Source organism: Rhinopithecus bieti, unplaced genomic scaffold, assembly GCF_001698545.2.
Source record: "Rhinopithecus bieti isolate Rb0 unplaced genomic scaffold, ASM169854v2 scaffold_1017, whole genome shotgun sequence".
Taxonomy (NCBI): Eukaryota; Metazoa; Chordata; class Mammalia; order Primates; family Cercopithecidae; genus Rhinopithecus; species Rhinopithecus bieti.
In genome coordinates this window covers 5,149,105-5,168,878 of record NW_016803657.1, presented here as the reverse complement: position 1 = coordinate 5,168,878, position 19,774 = coordinate 5,149,105, and the positions used below count along the sequence as shown (strand labels likewise).

Sequence of the window (19,774 nt, the reverse complement as noted above, 5' to 3'; positions counted from 1 at the left end):
AGATCAGCCTGGCCAACATGGTGAAACCCCCATCTTTACTAAAATACAAAAATTAGCGAGGCAACATGGCATGGACCTGTAATCCCAGCTACTCGGCAGGCTGAGGCAGAAGAATTGCTTGAGCCCAGGAGCCGGAGGTTGCAGTGAGCAGAGATTGTGCCACTGCACTCCAGCCTGGGCAACAGAAGCTCTGTCTCCATAAATAAATACATAAATATATAGTCTGGAACAGCGGGACTAGGAAGCACCCCCACACACAGCCCCTGCCCTCAGTGTGGCAGTGAAAAAGGAACCCAATGTGGATGACTTCTCTGTGGAGAGCTTCAGGTGTGTATATTAGGGCTTGAGAGAGAACAAAGGAACTCAGAACTGTTGTAACAGAGACAGAGATGGGGAGCAGGGGGATGAAAAGCACCAGCTCTGCCTGACAGGGGACACTGCTGCACCTCCTGACCAAGTCCTGCTTATGATAGCAGTGTGGGGGGAACCAAGCTTTCCCCACCCAAACAGCACCCCACGGGTGGCAGCTGGAATGTCCACACAACTACAGAGAAAACCTGTGACAGCTGCAGTATTAATTAACTTAGTTCTTAGGGCAGTTAGCCGAGGACCATCAGGCCTTGAAGATCTTAAAGGATGGGAGGGAAGGAGCAAGATGAAGACACACAGCCACGAACCTCAGGAGAAACAGCCACAATCATGGTATCTGAGAAAAGTTTTTAAAACACTAATCTGTATCCTCAGAGAGATTCAACAGCTGTATACCTATTACAGAACAGAATCCTAAAAAAAAAAAAAAATTATCAGAAATTATTTTTGCAAATTAAAAGTAATTGCCAAAATAAAATTTTCAAAGCAGAGTTGAATGTTAGAATCAAAGTCAGAATAGAGAGTTGGCAACAAGAAAGTTACAATTAAAGAAATTACTAATATTAAGAAGAAACCAAGATTTAAAAAGTAAGAGTACAACATTGAGAAGTGGAGATAGATCCAGGAAAGTCCAAAAGGAATTGGTGAATAAGGAAAGAGACAATGGGAGGGGAAACAGAGGAAAAAAAGAAAAGAAAAAGGAAGAAAATTAGAAATTTTTGAAATTCGGGATTTCGTAACAGTATACACATCTGTGTGTGCCCAATTATTACCTTAGCATAAATTTATACAATAGCTGAATCAATGGGCACTCATTTGGTATTTGCATTTTGAGACATGTTGTTAGACTGCCCTCCAGAAAAGTCAGACAAATCTGTGTCCCCCCACCCACACTGTATAACCTTCCTGCCAATCAAGGAATCTCCTTAACTTTGTCGATCTTTTTCACCTCTGTGAATCTGGTAAGTACAATGTGATCTCTCATTGTTCTAAATTATATTTCTTGGGTAATTACTGCTCATACATTTATTAGTATTTCCACTTTGTGAATTGCTGTTCATGTCCTCAGCCATCCCATCTATGAAGAGTCTTCTTACTGATTTTTAAGAGTTCTCTGTATTTAAGAGACACTGCCTTTTGTAATACAGGTTGCTCATGTCTTCCTAATTTGTGGTTTATCTTTCACCGTGTTTATAAGATTTGTCATTTAAATGTTCTAAATTTTAATTTATGGCTTGGAGATTGCATATTCATAATTACAACGTCCTTCTCCACCCCAAAAGTTTAAAAATTTTCAGCCTTATTTTATAATAAATTAACGGTTCTATTTTCACACTTAAATATTTGATCCATCTGAGATTTTCTTTTATTTTCCCCAAGGCAGGGTTTCACTGTTGCCCAGGCTGGAGTGCAGAGGCATGATCATGGCTCACTGCAGCCTCAAACTCCTGGACCCAAGCAATCCTCCTCCCTCAGCCTCCCAAAGCACTAGGACTGCAGGCATAAGCAACCACGGCCAGCACATCAGGAATTTTCTTGACGTAGAATTCTGTAAGAATCCAACTTATTTTTTTCCCAATTCTAGCTGGCTATCCCAACACCACTGATCGAACAATCCATCTGATGAGTTACTTATTGCTGTATATGAATTACCCCAAAACTTCATGGCTTACAACAGCAATCAGCTTTTTCTCACGCCATTTCTGTGAGTCAGAAATTCAGGAGCAGCTTAGTTCTGTGGCTCTGGTTTATCTGTATCCACATGAGGTTGCAGGCAAGATGCCTCCCAGAGCTGCCATCATCTGAAGGCTTCCCTGGGGCTGGAGGATCCACTTCCCAGATGGCTCACCCACACGGCAGGCAAGCTGATGGTGATCAAGGCCTCAGTTCCTCTCCACAGAGTTGCTTGAGTGTCCTCATGAAAGGTAGTCAGCTCCCCCCAGAGCAAATGATGCAAGGGAGCACAAGACAGAGGTTGCAATGTCTTATATGACTTACCCTTGAAAGTCACACACTATCATCTTCATTCTATCCTACTGGTTACACAGGTCAGCCCTATACATGTGAGAAGTCTCTATATGGATGAGAATGCTAGAAGGCAATGATCACTGGGAGCCATCTTGCAGACTGATGACCATCTATTTTACACTACTTTAAAATGAAATACATCGAACATACACCAAACCCCCATATATACTTGGGCTTACTTCTAGACTTTATTTCATTTTCTGTCTATTCCTGGGTCAGTATTATACTGATTTAACAATTACAGCATTAGCATAAGTTTACAACATATAAAGGTAAGTCTCCATTAGTGTTTTCTAAAATTTTCTCACAATGCGTAATTTTTTTTTTTTGCAAATTAACTTCAAGTTAGCTCTATTACATGTGAGAGCCCACACTGGCCTCTGTGATAAACTGTGGTAGACACTACCTGAAAATGCCTATGCAGCATCATTAAACATGTTAAATGTTATTTAACTAATACTTAAAATCACTGCACATTAATTCACTAAAAAATATTTAATGAATGTCAACTATGTGGCAGATACAATTACAGGTGTTAGATATACAATAGTGGACTAAAGAGACACAGTCTCTGTCCTTCAATGGGAGTGACAGACTATAAAGAAACTGCATAAAATACATGATTATACTTAATTGCTGTGGGGAAAAAAAGCATACAATCTGAAATAATGGGCATAACAAGGGGACCTAATCACTCTGAAAATTTTTTAAAACTCTTTGAAGAAATATTACTGAATCTGAGACCTGAAAGGTGAATTAGAGTTGACCAGGGTGTGGGTGTGTATAGTGGGGGCTGGAGGAGCAGAGGATGGTTAGAAATTGGTCTAGGCAGAGGGAACAGAATATGTATAGGTTCTGGGGTGGGGAAAAACATACCTTATTCAAGGCACTGGAAAAAAAGCCAGTAAAGCTATAGTGCAGGGAAAGATGGACGACCTGTATAGTGGCCAAAGAAGTATGCAGGAGAGAGACCTACTGGTGGCAGCCACTGAAGGGCTTTCAGAGTTACACGGCACTGCTGCCAGGTCTGTGATTGGCTATGACACTACAGTAAGGCAGCCCAACCTCCAAAGACTTGGTAAGTACATGATTTATGTGAAGAGAGTCAACTGTAGGAAAAAATATTTTGTGTAACCACAGCATCTGATGACAGTGAGTCCTCCTGTGCACAGCTTGGGGGAAGAAGTCACACATCTTCCAAAACAGGACCATATCCCAAGTAGAAATCTGAAGATTAGTTAAGTGGGGTGGTATTGTTCATAAGGAGTGAGCCACCTGAGGCAATAGTGGGTTCCTGATTCCAGACTCAAACAATCTCCAATTCCCCAGTCCTCCACCTATGAAAAACACACTGCAGCGAATCCAAGACTTCCATTGCTCCAATTACCATGGATATCAGAGTGTCGAGTTAAAAAAAAAAAAAATCCACAATTTGGATTGAGATGACATTTACAGAGCAAAGAAAAAAATGGCATTTTTACAGAGCTAGCTACTCTAATGTTAAAACAAAGTATGACTTCATGTTTCCAAACGTTTTAAAAGATCCTCTTTAAAGTTTCATGGTTTTCTTCACATCAGTCATGTACTTACCAAGTTTATTTCCAGTTTTGGGGCTTGTGATTGTGAGTGGGGTCTTCCTTGTCATTGATTCTTTTTTTTTTTTTTCTGAGACAGAGTCTCGCTCTGTTGCCCAGGCTGGAGTGCAGTGGCCGGATCTCAGCTCACTGCAAGCTCTGCCTCCCGGGTTCACGCCATTCTCCTGCCTCAGCCTCCCGAGTAGCTGGGACTACAGGCGCCCGCCACCTCACCCGGCTAGTTTTTTGTATTTTTTAGTAGAGACGGGGTTTCACCATGTTAGCCAGGATGGTCTCGATCTCTGACCTTGTGATCCGCCCGCCTCGGCCTCCCAAAGTGCTGGGATTACAGGCTTGAGCCACCGCGCCTGGCCTGTCATTGATTCTAAATGGTTAATATATACAAAAGCTATTGAAGTTTGTACACTGCATTTGTGAACAAGCACTTTTATTAAACTGCTTCTAACCACTTGCCTATTGACCTTTGTTGTTCTAATCATATAATATCTTCAAAGAACAATTTTGCCTTCTTTTGTCATTTAGTATTTACTTTTTAGTACCAAGTAACGTATTGCACATCCAAAAAAAAAAAGAACAGAACATTGTTAATGGTGTTGCTAACAACCTTATTTGGGACGTTTATATGTTTCTAGGGTTTCACTGTAATAAATGATGTTGACTATTAATTTGCAACATACCTTTGACTAGGTTAAGATGGAAAACACCTTTCAATCCTTTTACTAAGGGATTTTCTCTTTAGAAGGGATAGATGTTTTGTCAAGTACCTCCCTAACATCCATTGAGATCGTATGGTTTTCTGTCATTGACTTGTTCATAATTTGAATTACAGAGAACCCGACTTGCAATTTTTCAACTTTGCAGTGCGACCCACACAACCATTCTGTTTTTCACTTTCACTATCGTGTTCAATAAATTACATGAGACTTACAACACTTGATTTTAAGACAGGATTCGTGTTAGGTGATTCTGCCCTTCTAGATGAATGTAAGTGCTCTGAGCACATTTAAGGTAGGCTAGACTATAATGTTCGGTAGGTTAGGTGTATTAAATGCATTTTCAACTTACAATATTTTCAGCTTATGAGTTTATAAGGACATAGCGCCACCGTAAGACACAGTACATCTGTATAGGAAATTTCTTAATACTAAGCAATCATTCTTAATATTGAGCAATAGAAGAAACTTGATGTTATTTTTCAAATTAACCACTGGATTTTAGTTTATAAAATTAGTTTCAGCATCAAAAGCCTGCATTTTCTTTTCCTATGTCTTGTATAAAGTATTTTAAAATTGGGAATATAAGAAAAAGACTAAAGCGAGTTTCTACCATGTGAGAATTTAGGTAACTCTGGCTTTTGAAATAAAACCCATCACCTTTACACATTTGCAATTCAGGCAGTAAAGCCTGCCATGCACGCTCTCCTACACTGTGTGCTCTCTTCCTAGGCTAGCATTAACCTTTTCCTTCAGCATGGATCAGCTGATGTAGTCAGCTGCAAGTAACAAACTTCAACTCTCACAATAGAGAGTTATTGTTATTTATAACAATAAACCCACAGGTACAGCAAGTTATAGGATTCATTTTGGGGGCCCAGTAACGTTCTCAAAGCTCAGGGTCTTGCCCTCTTTCTGCTCCGCCCTCCTCAGGTATTCGATTTGTCCTCACGTGGGCTCCCTCCTAGTTACACAAGGGTAAGAGGCAATAGGGTGTGTTTTGAAGCACAAAAGTTTTCCATTTTAAGTTCAACTTATCGTTTTCCTTTTATTGTTTGTGCTTTTCATATCATATTTGCCTAGCCCTGGATTTTTAATTCTCTAACTGTAACGTGGGCTACGTTTTCTGTGGAATGACCCAACTTCCTGATCCATTGTGTTGGGCCAGCTTGGGAGCCTTTTCTGCGACCCACAAGTCACAGGACGCACACAAATACATCCCAGCCTCCCAAAACATCAGGAGGCTGTAGACTTCATGCTGCTCCAGCCTCTCCCTTCCAAGTCAGAGACATAACCTAAAGTTGAAGAGTGGTCTCCTTCGTGGATGAAACTCCTGTTTATGTTGCTTTTTAAGGGGTGAATGGAACATAAATGCTGTTGTTTTACATCTGAATAGTCTTTAAACTGTATGTGAACTACGCAGCTGATGACAGTTACTGAACCACAGCCTTACAGATTCCTGACATTTAATAGACAAGATACCTGAGACAAACCTAACCTGTGTTCCTTCACAGCCTGCTCTATCTCATGGGATTATTTCTCCTGAAAATTCAAACCCTTTGCCAGGACAGGTCTAAGTAGAAACCTCTGTTCGTCAATTTTGGCCGGTTGTCAGGGTTTCTTATGCTATTTACTCACACTCTCCTGCAGCGCAGTCAGTTTAATTCTGGTTTCCCAGATGACTTCGGTTTCCTGCTCAGGAACTCCTCTTGGGTGAAGGATCCATTACCTGTCTTCCAAGTCTACCTTTCGTATTTATCTATTTTTATCTTTTTCTCCTCTGCATCCTAAGAGTGTCCAAGTTTGTCCTCCGTACTCCTCTTCTATTTTTGGAGATCAGGTCTTCTGATGATCTGAGTAGGGATTTTAAGTTTCATTGTAGTTTTGGTTTCCTCGCATTCTTTTCTTTCGATCAGCTTTTTTGCTTGTATGTTTCTGTTTTCATCTGTCTTTTCCCCTTAGGGCCCCCCGTTTCTTCTTTTCCCAAAGTCATGTTTATTTTTTAAGATACCAGATTTATCCTAAATTTGTTACCTGTGTTTCACACGTAACCATTTTCAGAGAGACACACTGTCCTCAAAGTCATTCTGTCCTTCCCCTGCATTCTGGAAATTTTTTCCTAAGCCACATGCTCGGCGTTTTGACGAGGAGAGTCCCATCTACATCTAATGTTCCTGCACAGACGGGTAACACATCCCTAGTTTTCTCAAGATCCACTAAATACTAGCACATTTCTCCCTTTCAGATTTGAACTTGTAAATGAGATCTGTTCTCCTCTAAGCCTGGCTAGTATTGCGTGACATATATTCCTTTCGATGCATGTGGAGGCAGGATAACTCTTCCTGCTCTGAGACTCGGGCACTCTTGTCAACTTTCACATGCACCATATGTTGTACACGAAACACGAGGGTGCACAGCTCCTCCTCCCTGTTTCAAAAGCTCTTAAGTGATCTGCAGTCAGGGGTGGGTGTACAGCACCCTTAGCACCTCCCTCTGCCTCCTGCTGCGGGGCTGCACGTTGGGAGTTTGGGTTTTGAAGTGAAAGTGGAGAGAAAGGAGCTAGTGGAGACAGAGGAGGAGCAGGTGAGGGACCCAGGTACGAGTCGCTCCACAGACTGGGAATGACAAATTTGTACCACTCAGCATGACCCAAGGCCTCCCAAAGCCATGCACACTGTGTAAATGAATTTTAAAACATGTCCTACCTAGCATTTGTCTTGTTCTAGTTCAGAATAGAACATGTGCTATATAGTCCAAGACCATTCGCAATCTGTTTCACCAGCCATATTGAAGAACATTCTGCCCAGATCTTGGCATATGGCAATTTGCTTTACAGCACAACTGCTGGACGTTTTAACGAGAATTCAGAAGCGGTGTATCAGGCCCAAGTAGTCCACCACCATGTTACTCCAGAAATGTCAAACGTAACAGTCTGTTTCCTTTTTAAGTGATTACATCATCTTCCACCATTTTAATTGGACTCAGATTACAGGCTGCTCCTGTGCATTTAATGCTTCTTTTTATAAAAGAAGAAATTACTTTTCCACACCACTGTGAAGTCAAGATACAGACTTATAAAGAACAACTGACTGCAACTGTTTTCTCTGTCCCTCAGGGGTTAACATTTGTGTAACTGTTTCTCTTGGTTGGCACACCCTGTGCTGAAGAGAAAGAGCCATCTGCTTCACCGTCTGAAAAACACCACTTGTCTGACAGTCCCCTGCCGGTAAGGAGACTGTACTGAAAAACTACGTATTCATGAAACCTATTTAGTGCTGAGGGATGAACAACCACTCTATCAAAACCATACTCTCCCAAGTCAAATATACATCTTTCCATTCACAATCATGTCTAAATGCAAACTTTAACTTAGGCTGATGTTCATACTATTTATTATGGCTCTGAATCCAAGTGAGCCAAATAACAGTAATGATACATTTTAAAACCAATATTGATTTTAGAAGTCCTTTTCCCCTGATAGTTAGAAACGAACTGCCACGGATACTCACAGGCTGCCTGTGCCTAGGGCGCTGTGCTCCCAATCCGCGCCATACGCCAACAGTGGCTAGGTGCCGCCCTGAAATACCCACTTTCTTAAGAAAGTGAAATACTGCATGCCATAAATGCACATATTTACTCTTAGTAAGTGAAAAATCTACCACACACTTCATGGGTTAGTTTTTCATTATGAAAGAAAAGCAACAACTTCAAACCTTCAAATTAATTTACGTAACTTATTCCAAATGGTTACATTTTGTTAATTTATAATAATTCTTTAAAGTCAACTCTTCAGTAACATAAATGAAAACCTGAGGAAACATTTTGTACTATCCTCTTATACACAACATCCTATTATTCAATAGGAAATGTAAAAGAAAGAATAAATGTTGATTTCAGGAAGCTACTCTATAATTGGGTACTTCTTAATACTTTTTCCCTGGATCAGAACACTCTGTAAGAGTTGGCAGGCTTGCCCTATAACAGGCCAGATACTAAGTATTTTGTTTTGCAATCTGTATAATCTCTGTCACATCTACACAGGTGTCATTGCAGAGCAAAAGTGACCATAGATAGTACCTATGCAAGCATGACTGTTTCAATAAGAATTTACATTATTGGTGGGTGCAGTGGTGCATGCCTGTAATTCCAGCACTGTGGGAGGCCGAGGAGGATAGACTGCTTAAGGAGTTTGAGACCAGCCTGGCCAACATGGTGAAACTCCATCTCTACTAAAAATATAAAAAATCAGCCAGGCATGGTAGCGCACACCTGTAATCCCAGCTACTAAGGAAATTGAGGCATGAGAATTGCTTGAGCCTGGAAGGCAGAGGTTACAGTGAGCCAAGATCACACCACTGAACAACAGCCTGGGCAACAGAGCAAGACTCTGTCTCAAAAAAAAAAAGAAAGAAAGAAAAAAAGAAAAACAAAGAATTTACATGATTACTGACACTACTAACTGGGGCAGGAGGAAGCCGCACATGCAAAGACAGATCCAAATCTGGGACTACACAGTTTCACAGAATTATACAGCATTCCTTGCTCTTTTACTTATATAATATAGAGGAAGCAATGTTTATATCATTTAATACCAACCAAATGTTCTGTGTAATAGCTAACTCTTCCTCAGTTTCTTACATCTGTCACACACGGTTCTAAGTGCTTTGCGTTATCTCATTCAGCTCTCCTACTGGCCCAGCAGGTTTGGAATAGAGTGGGAAGACAGAGGTGGCACCAGACAGTATCCTGATGCTTCTCACTTCTAGAAGTGAAAATGACAAACGGGCACTTAAAGGTCCACAGGGCACTCACCCGACAGGCTCTCAAAGTCCCACAGTGTTTCCAGTGGGTCTCCTCTGTTACTGTCCTCACAGGTTGCCCCTTTAATTCCACCATCCCATGATCCAAACACTTCCATGCTGATTTTCATTATAAAATTATCGTTTTCACTCAATCCCCCTACTCCATACTGATTGCTCTGCTTCAAAACCATGAAAATTAGATGGAAATATCAGAAGTAGAGATAGGGGATTTGAAATCCCTTGGAGAAAAATGTTTCCCACAAAAGTATGATGGACAAAATATGATTTTTAAGTGTTCATGTTAACAGCAGCCTAATGGGAGAACAAGTATCTTTGATGTCAACAGCAGGAACTCAGCAGATCCTGTTTGTGGGGAAAGAAGAAGATTGAGAACACTTTCTTCTCTTTGTAACACCTAGAAATTATCGTGACATATAACTGGCTCAACAATATTTAACTCAACTTTACATATGTTATTGGTTTCAGATTTCTTTATTCACAGATGCCATTATTACTAGGACTAATTTTAATTGGAAGACAATAACATACTTACAAAAATGTGACAGAACTCCTTATTGCAGGTTGTTTTCTCTTCGAATTACAACTTCTGCAATAAGAGATGTGATGATGTGCTGGCACCACTTGTTGGGTCTTTCTGCAGTGTTCATCCTTACAGGGTAGAATCAAGCTGCATCAACACGCAATAAGTGGAAATTTAAGAATGTTCTGGTTATTCTAAGTTTCTAAAGAAATCATTTTCCTATACATTCATTTTGAACTGCAATTTTGGTATAATAGCTTATATGAAAATATCAATAAGACCTAATCATCATCTAAACAATACACTGAATTCCCTGGAGATACATGGCTCTATGAGCCAATTTTACAGTTAAGGCAACTGGAATCTGAGTAACTCAAACCAAGAGCAAGGAAGCAGACAGTTAAACAGGTCGAAGAGTTAAGTTATAAATGGTCTAGACTCCAACTTAGCGGACTATAGCCCCCAGAGCACATCTGTCCACAGACTATGGAAATTCATCACAAATACAGAAAAATTAAAAGAGCATAAATGCAATTCTACAGAAATAATTAACATCACTAGGCACTTATTTTACAAATGGCAAGTATGGAATAGATGAAATGCCGGGAATGGCAGTCTGTGGTTTTCTAGTATTGAGTGAGAAAAGAAACCAAAATAGGACCTGGAATGATGCCCTGTTTGTGACAGTTGGCTTGAAATATAGTCAAAAAAAGTGAGCAGCTAGAGAATCCAAACATAAAAAGTAATTCCTAACTTTTCTATTTTATTTTCTATTCTATTCCTTTCTTTCCTATACAAAAGTAATTCCCAACTTTTCTATTCTATCCATTGTGAAACATGTACCTAAAGATCCAGATCACATGAAATTACAACAAATGTAAATTACAAATATAAAAAAGATACATTCTTTAAAACTCGTTCCTGGCAAAATAAAATAAAAAATAAAATAAAATCATAGGCAAAGTCAAAAGACCAATGACAAACTCGGAAGTAACATTCACAATTTATCTTCCAAATAAATAATCTTCCTTCCTCTTTAGAAATAAAAACAATAGGCCGGGCGCAGTGGCTCACGCCTCTAATCCCAGCACTTTGGGAGGCCGAGGCAGGCAGATCACGAGGTCAGGAGCAAGACCATCCTGGTTAACATGGTGGAACCCTGTCTCTACTAAAAATACAAAAATTAGCTGGGCGTGGTGGCGCATGCCTGTAATCCCAGTTACTCGGGAGGCTGAGGTAGGAGAATTGCTTGAACCTGGGACGCAGAGGTTGCAGTGAGCTGAGATCACGCCACAGACCTCTAGCCTGGTGACAGAGCAAGACTCCATTTCAAAAAAAAAAAAAGAAAGAAAGAAAACAATTAATTATCAAAATCCAATATACAAATAAGCAAAAGACATGAACCAACAGTTGACAAAAGACAAAAGTCTTTAAATGTTTTAAAGATGTCCAACTATCCTCATAAATGTAAATAAAAACTACACTGAAATAGCACTTCTCACCTATCTGAGAAAAATCTGCTCTCGTGACAAGCCTCAGAAGAAACTGAAAGTCGCAAACACTGTTGATGAAAGTACAAAATAAAATCCCCATAAAGGGGAATTTTGCAGGATCTAATAAAAGTACACATGGCAAAATTACCCAGTACTTAATGCAGCTATAAAAAGGAGTGAGGAAGATCTCTATGTGCTATCATGGAGTAATCTCCAAAATATATTGTGAAATAAAAAAAAAAAAAGGAAGGAGGAGAACAGAGAACATAGACTACTACGTTGTGTATGAGAAGGAAGAAAAAGCAAGTACTTTCTTTTACAACAAAAAAGTAATAAAAATGTTTACCTATAGGGGGATACTGGGAAGACTGAAAACAGATTGACTTCGAACCTATTTATATAGAGAGAAAGAATTAAACCAGAAATTGAAAACTCAGAATTAGAGAAACAGAAATAAACCACTATTAACATTAAATCAGTAAAATATCTACACCAGAAAAAGATATGAAGAGAATTTTTTTTTTTTTTTTTTTGGACAGAATTTCATTCTTGGTCCAGGGGGCTGGAGTGCAAGTGGCCCGATCTAGCTCACTGGCAACCTCCGCTCCCAGGTTAAGCGATTCCCTGCCTCAGCCTCCGAGTAGCTGGGATTACAGCCGCCCGCCACCACGCCCAGCTAATTTTCTGTATTTTAGTACAGATGGAGTTTCACCATGTTGGCCAGGCTGGTCTTGAACTCCTGACTGACCTCAGGTGATACACCTGCCTCGGCACCCCAAAGTGCTAGGATTACAGGCGTGAGCCACTGCGCCCAGCCCAGAAAAAAGGCTTGAAGAGACTTCTAAACTCAGTGTTCTGTCTCTACATCCTCAGTAGTACATACGGAAAGGACTATGCCCTTTGGAAAACCTGCAAGGAAATGTTAAATTTTATTCAATAGTTTTAATTTTAATACAGCAATTTTAAAACATTGTATGTGTATTGTAAGATAAAGCAAATAAGCAACAAAGTTGATGTCATTAAGAAATCACTATTTTCAGTGTAAGAGAAAATGAATAGAAACATATAATAAGGGGAAGAACTTCTCTTCTGCTAAATTTGACTTGAAAACATTGATACAAACTCAATTATTTTATTTCTTAGTTCTGACCACTGAAAGAGTTCTGAAGCAATGCCTCCTATTGCAATGGTACCCAAGATCGTGGTTTTCAAATTATCATTCTCCCCTAAAAGGAACCAGAGTTTCTTGGAGAAGAGGTTCCAGGTGTTAGAAAAGCACAAGATGAAAAGCGACTTACCCAAATTGAAAATGAATACAATTGAGAAACATGTCCACTACCACCATACTGTAGCAAACAATCTTCTCCTAGATGAGGCATTCCAATTTACTTTTTTGTTTTGCCCTCTTCATGTGAAATGGCTTTACATTACACTGCAGAAGTTGTGGCCTCACATCAGCAAGGTCACAGGATATAAGATAAAACTCCTATATGCTAGCAATGAAGACACTGACACCAAAATTTAAAATACACTACTACTTACAATCGCTCCAAAGAAAATTAAGCTCTTAAGTGTAAAGCTACTGAAACACGTACAGGACTCATATACTGAAAACTAACAATGCTGATAAAAGAAATCAATGACGTAAACAAATGCTGAGACATACCATGTTCATAGATTGGAAGACACAACACAATAAAGATGTCAATTCCAAAATTAATCTAAAGATTTGATAAAATTCCTATCAAAATCTCAGCAAGATTTTTTCCTAGATACAGAAAAGTGTATGCTAAAATTTATCTGAAAAGACAAAGGAACTAGAATAACTAAAACAATTTTGAAAAGAAAATAAAGGGAGAATCATCAGCCTGCCTGATTTCAAAACTTATTATATAGCTGTAGTAATCAAGACAGTACATTATCAGCTGGGGACAGGTACACAGATCATGAAATAGAACAGAAAATGCAAAACTGATGGAAAAAACATGTCCAAGTGATTTTGGGAGAGATACAAAAAAAAAATTCAATGGAGAAAAAATAGGCTTTTCAACAAATGGTGCAGGAGAAATTGCATATCCATGGGTTTAAAGGCAAAAAAAGAACCTCAACCATATACAAAAGTTAACTCAAAATGCGTCATGGACTTTAATGTGAAACATAAAACTACAGACCTTTAAAAGAAAGTAACACAGGAGAAAATGTTCAGGATCCAAGGCCAGGCAGAATTCTTAGCCTCCACAGCAAAAGCATGATCCATAGAAGAAAATATTTATCAATTTGACTTCATCAAAATTAAAACTTTTCTATGCAAAAGACCCTGTTAAAAGAATGGAAATAGAGTCTACAGAATGAGAATATATTTGTAAGCCAAATGTTCAGCAAATGCCCAGTATTTAAAATATATAAAGAACTCTTAAAATTCAACAGTGAAAATGATCCAGTTAGAAAATGGATAAAAGACATAAAGAAATGTTTCACTGAAAAGGATATACAGATGACAAATAAGCACATGAAAAAACAACGCTCAACATTAGGGGAATGCAAATTAAAACCGAAAGTATCACCACATACCTCTTAGAATGGCCAAAACGAAAGATAATGGTAACACCAAATAATGATGAGGATGTGAAACTGGATCATTCACACACTTCTGGTGACAATGTAAAATAGTATACCACTTCAAAAAAGGTTTCTTAAACCAGGGGTCCCCAACCCCCAGGCCACCAACTGGTACCAGTTCGTGGCCTGTTAGGAACCAGGCTGCACAGCAGGAGGTGAGCAGTGGAGGAAGGAGCATTCCCGCCTGAGCTCCTCCTGTCAAATCAGCAGCAGCATTAGATTCTCATAGGACCGCAAACCCTACTGCGACCTGCACAGGTGAGGGATCCAGGCTGCGTGCTTCTTGTGAAAATCTAATGCCTAATGACGTGAGGTGGAACAGTTTCATCCCAAAACCATCCACACCACCTCCCACCGCTGGTCCATGGAAAATTGTCTTTGATGAAACCAGTCCCTGGTGCCAAAAGGGTGGGGCCACTGTCTTACACAATAAACATACAATTAACATATGAGCCAACAACTGAATTCCTAGGCACTTATCACAGGAAAAAAGCGGATACACAATAAAACCTATAGAGAAATGTTTATAGCAACTTTATTTTAACAGCCAAAACATGGAAACAACCCAGATATCTTTAACAGGTGAATGGTTAAACAATCTGCGGTACACAGTTTCCATGGAATACTACTTAATAAAAAAGAAATGAACTACTGAAATCTACAACAATCTAGATGAATCGTCAGGGAACTATGCTGAGTGAAAAAAAAAGCAATATCCAAAGTATAATTCCATTTATATAACGTTTTGAAATGATAAATTTACAGAAATGGAGAACGGATTCGTGGTTGCCGAGCAGTGTGGAAGGAAAGAGGAGAGGTGGGTGTGGCTATAGAAGGGCAACATGAGAGATCCTTGTGGTGATGGAAATGTTGTTTCTTGACTATACAAAAGTCAATATCCTAGATGTGACATCACTCCACATTTAACAAGATGCCACCATAAGGGGAAACTGATGAAGGGGCAGAGGATTTCTCTGCATTATTTCTTATAACTGTGTGTGAATCTACAGTTGTCCCAAAATAAAATTAAGTGATATTTTAAGTGACTGAACTACACTGAAATGAAATGTTTATCATCCTAAAATTATCCAAGTTTTCTCAGAAGTCTAATAACACACACATGGAAAACTGTAAAAGTATAAATAATTCCAAAAGTACCTTTTACATGGTACATGAAAATGTCTTCCAGGAAGAAAACTGGTTGTATATTCATTTAATTATCAATAAATATTGTTTTCCATTTTCAATATTACTTCACACTGCAAAGTGCTGGCTTATAAAGTAAATGCAAATTAATTTATCAAAATTAATTTTCAATCTTGTACATTTCTTCAGAAGTTTGAAAAGAAAAAATTATGCTTTAAAATTTTTTTAATTTAATATTTTAATGAGGCTTGTAAAGATATAGGAAAACTATGGAAAATTGGCATTCCTTTAGATATAGTAAATCCAAGAATAATTATGAATTTGGTGCTGTAAAATTTTCTTCTGCTATATATTTATGATTAATCACCAAAATACTAGTCAAATAAGACTATTACCATGATAACAAAAGAAGATTCAAACAGGTGTTACATAAATCCTCTCCAAGAAAAGCCTTCAAAAGATAGTCTTTAAAAGGTGAAAGAAGTCTGCACTTACACTCAGCTCACACGTGCATGTGTGTACTATACTATGTGAAAACAGATTACACACTGTCGTAATTGGCCACCTAATGCCTCAGGGATATATAGGGTTCTCCCAGGGTTGATTTCATCCAGATTCTACAGTAAGAGTTATTTATCACAGCAAAGTCCTCAGATCAAAATGCTATTACAAGAATTAGGTCCCCTCACTCAGAAAATTATTTTCTTCCCTTTCCTTTCTATCCTGCTTTAAAATCGCAATAATAAACTTTAAATCCTTTAGGTCTGGGAGTTTTGCAATAAAGTGCGGTGCCAAGACATAACTCAATGTGGAGAAAATGAGGACTGCCACTGAAAATTTAATCTGCTCCAAGATAGATATATAATACTTAAAAGAGATTTTTTTAAATTGCCAGGTTGTGCATATGGCTTACTTTCAGTATTATCAGTATAGCACTTTAACCATCTTGGAAAATTCACTGGTTATTCTTGATTGAATGAGAACAGAAACGCACCTATACTGTGCATGGAACAATTGTTATTTCTCCCCGCTAATAAACCTGCAATAAATGCCCTATTTCGTGTGACCAAAGGTGATTTCTAAGCCAATAGTTCTAAAAGGTGGCAGCCATGGGGTAATTGATCAGGCACCATACCTTGCTCTTATTTCAAACTGCTTACTAAGATTTAGAAATAATTAAAATATAAACCAACGAGAGAGGGTAAAACTGCAGGTTTAAATGTAGAGTGAATCAAAGGGCGGAGAACAAATAGAGAAGATGTGGGAAACGAAGAGGAGACAGGAGAAAGAAACCCCAGGCAGGGAGACACACTGGGAGGGGAAGAGAAGCCAAGAGCAAGAAGTTGAAACAGAAAAAACAAGAACCACCGTTACCAGAAGGTGGGACAAGAAAGTGGAATAGAAGAACAAGTAACACAGAGGTCCCACGATAGAAACGCAAATGTTCTCACCATTAGTGTTAAAATGTACTACTAATTTCAATTCGGGTTTTAAAATGAATGTTTTAAGGGACAGGGTCTCACTCTGTTGCCCAGGCGCGAATGCAGTCCTCCCGTTTCAATCTCCCAAAGTGCTGAGTTTACAGGCGTGAGCCACCACACCCGAATATAGAAAAAACTACAGTATCAATTGCATATTTTTTCTAGGAATTCGTATGTGCTTAAGATGACTTAATCATCAATACGGTTTTAAAGTATAACAGTTTGTCACTTTAAATTTCAACCAAAGGGGAAAGATGATGGATGTAACTGTCAACGCACCATTTTGTTTCTTCAGCACATAAAATGGCAATTGGAAGCCTTACTATTCAAACGTGTTGAATAACCCATTGATATTCCATGCCAAATGCATCATATGACACATAGGCAGTACTATTTCCAGTATGGAAATTCCCCGAATTATAACCCCCCCTACTCTCTCTCAGCACTCACAATTACATAACAGAGTGGAGTCTTCTCTGCCTCTGCGGTGAGAGGGGACTGCTAATACAGTCAGACTGACAGAACCAACAGCTTCTCACCTGGTGCCCCAGGATCAGACAGACCAGGTGACTGGGACAGTGACAGCAGCATTGGGCCAAGGTAACAAAACCTGGGACAATCAACCCAACTCCAGCTTGTCATATATTCCTAAGAAGTTTTAAAACACCTGGGAAAGAAACATTTGTATCTTTCAACAGCAATTTTCAAGTTATTTCTATTGAAAATATCAATAAACCTAAGGAGGCCCAATATTAACAAGAGAATCTACTCCCCCCTAAACACACATAAATTCAAATAACACTTCATTCATTAACATTATAAGCCTGGCATCTGAGTGGGACATCCCAGAGCCACATTTGCATAATGATGTTCTGTTAAATCTAATTGCTTTAAAATACCCGTTGTTCTTTGCACCTGTCTGATGAGAATCCGCCCCAGCAACTCCTAAAATCTAGATAACTTAAGAGCTTCATTCAACAGATTGCATATAATTCAACAGATTGTCAAGCACCTGTTGTGTCAGGGACTTGGCCGGGGCTATCCAAGAATATAGTGACTAGTGTGACTCCTGACCTCTTGGAGCTTACATTCTACCACTGAATAAGAAAACTAATAAAAGTGGTTAGAATGTTAAAGCATGCTCTGGTCTAAGAATGCTGAAGGCCTTGAGATAAGAGGAAAAAAACTTCTCTTCTCCTGTCCCTCATGTTTTGCAGCTTACAAAGATGACAGCAAAATGGCAGGACCAGAAGCAAAACAAAGTGTTGAAATATTTTGCTTATAAAGTGTCTTTGTATGTCTGTTGCTGTAAATAAAGTCAGTAACTCCAAGGCAAGGTGGATGCCTCAAGAGTCATTCAGCCAAACAGAGCCTTCTCCATTTGCCCTAAGACTTCACGGGTCATGGGTACAGTAAGAATTCCTATCTCCAGGCCTTTATTACTGAACATTATTCCTTTCTCCAGAATGCCCTGGATAGTTGAATCCCCAAAGAGTCCCACAACACCTGAAGATACTGTCTCACAATTACTGAACTCCTGAAAGTGAGGTTCACAATTGATACAGCTCGAGCATCCTCACAGCGTGCCACCCAGGAGCCCAGCATCTCCTGGAGTGGAATGTCAGCACTAAGGAACCAGACGGTGATCCTGTGGTGGAGACAGACACTTTAGAGGAGGTATCCAAAATGTTTATCTGAATGCATCCCTGGCCAGGTATAGAAATACTCATCACAAACAAGCAAAATAGACAACAATCAAAAAATTTAAAACTAAAGGCCTAGCCTCTGTGATTGTTTTAATAATAGCCTGCTAGTATAGTTCCTAACTTGCCACCTTCCCTAAGGTATTGGCCGTATTTCTCAATTCTGTATGAAACAACAAAAAAAAAATCTTAACCTCAGACAAGGGAATGTATTCACCATGCAAGTGGGTAGCCCTAGCATGGAGGACATCTACCATTCCAGGACCCAGATTCCTCGAGTGCCATCAGGCTCAAGCCTCCAGGCTCTGCTCCCTGTGTGTGCTGCATTCTGCTTGGTGCCAGGAAGGCGGTCACTTGGCAGCCCACACACCACTAGCAATCCAACCAGAAAAGGCAGTCTCTCCCTGCTACTCCTACAGAAAAGCACCAAATGGGACTCCAACTGACCTGGGGATTACACGCCCATTCCTTGAACTAACGCTGTGTCTCCAAGGTGATGCCATAAGGTTCTATGAGGAGGAAAATGCCAGAAACAATCCCTGAGGAAACCAGCATAACTTCCAGAGTTCTTAGGAAAACAGACTGAAAACCAGGGCTCCGATTAAGATGTTCTTGGGAAAAAAAAACTGCACCAATATTCCAAACCATGCCCTAGAAATGGGTTTACCCTATTCTTCTCCATAGCAATCATTTAACACTATTTGAAATTGAAAAGAGGAAATAATAGTTAAAATGTTTAACATGTTTATTAAATGCTTGAAACCCACTCCATTCTGCCTCCATCTAGGACACATTCTTATTTACTGTAGCACAAGTGCATATAAAGGTCTCAAATTAAGTCCTCCAGGGGATGACTGCGAATTGGATTCATTCTCAAATCAGTATCAATGCCCAAAGCTGCTACAACCTTCAATCCTACAGAAAATTCTAGCTGCATGGTAATTCCTGAAAGCACTTAACTGTATTTCGAGATGGCCTTTATAGAAAATTTTGGAGACCTACCTTAACTTATGCTGTAAGCGTGAACATTGTGATGATGTGACTCTGGGCACACTACCTATGGGTTAGCCCTGGTCTCCAAGGAGCAGTGTCAGGGGTGGGGGGGGTGGGGGGAGGCAGAGGGTAAGAGAAAAAGAAAAAAAAACAAGAAAAAAAGAACGTTGTAATGATTACCTAATTGCAGCAAATATTTGCCCCTCATTAAAATAACTTCATATTAAAACAAATTGTCAGAGATCACCACTTCTAGTACAAGAAATGAATGAGGGTTGGGTGTGGCGGCCC

The 19,774-nt window shown here is 39.4% G+C and overlaps 1 protein-coding gene across 1 annotated transcript in view; it reads right to left on the bottom strand.

The window, feature by feature from the left end:
* The window catches only part of SDK1 (sidekick cell adhesion molecule 1), a 954,524-nt gene that overhangs the window by 915,850 nt on the left and 18,900 nt on the right, over nucleotides 1–19,774 (bottom strand). The window contains exon 3 of the mRNA XM_017894742.1: nucleotides 10,061–10,195. The gene's annotated coding sequence lies outside the window, so the exon portion shown is untranslated. The remainder of the gene's footprint in view (nucleotides 1–10,060; nucleotides 10,196–19,774) is intronic.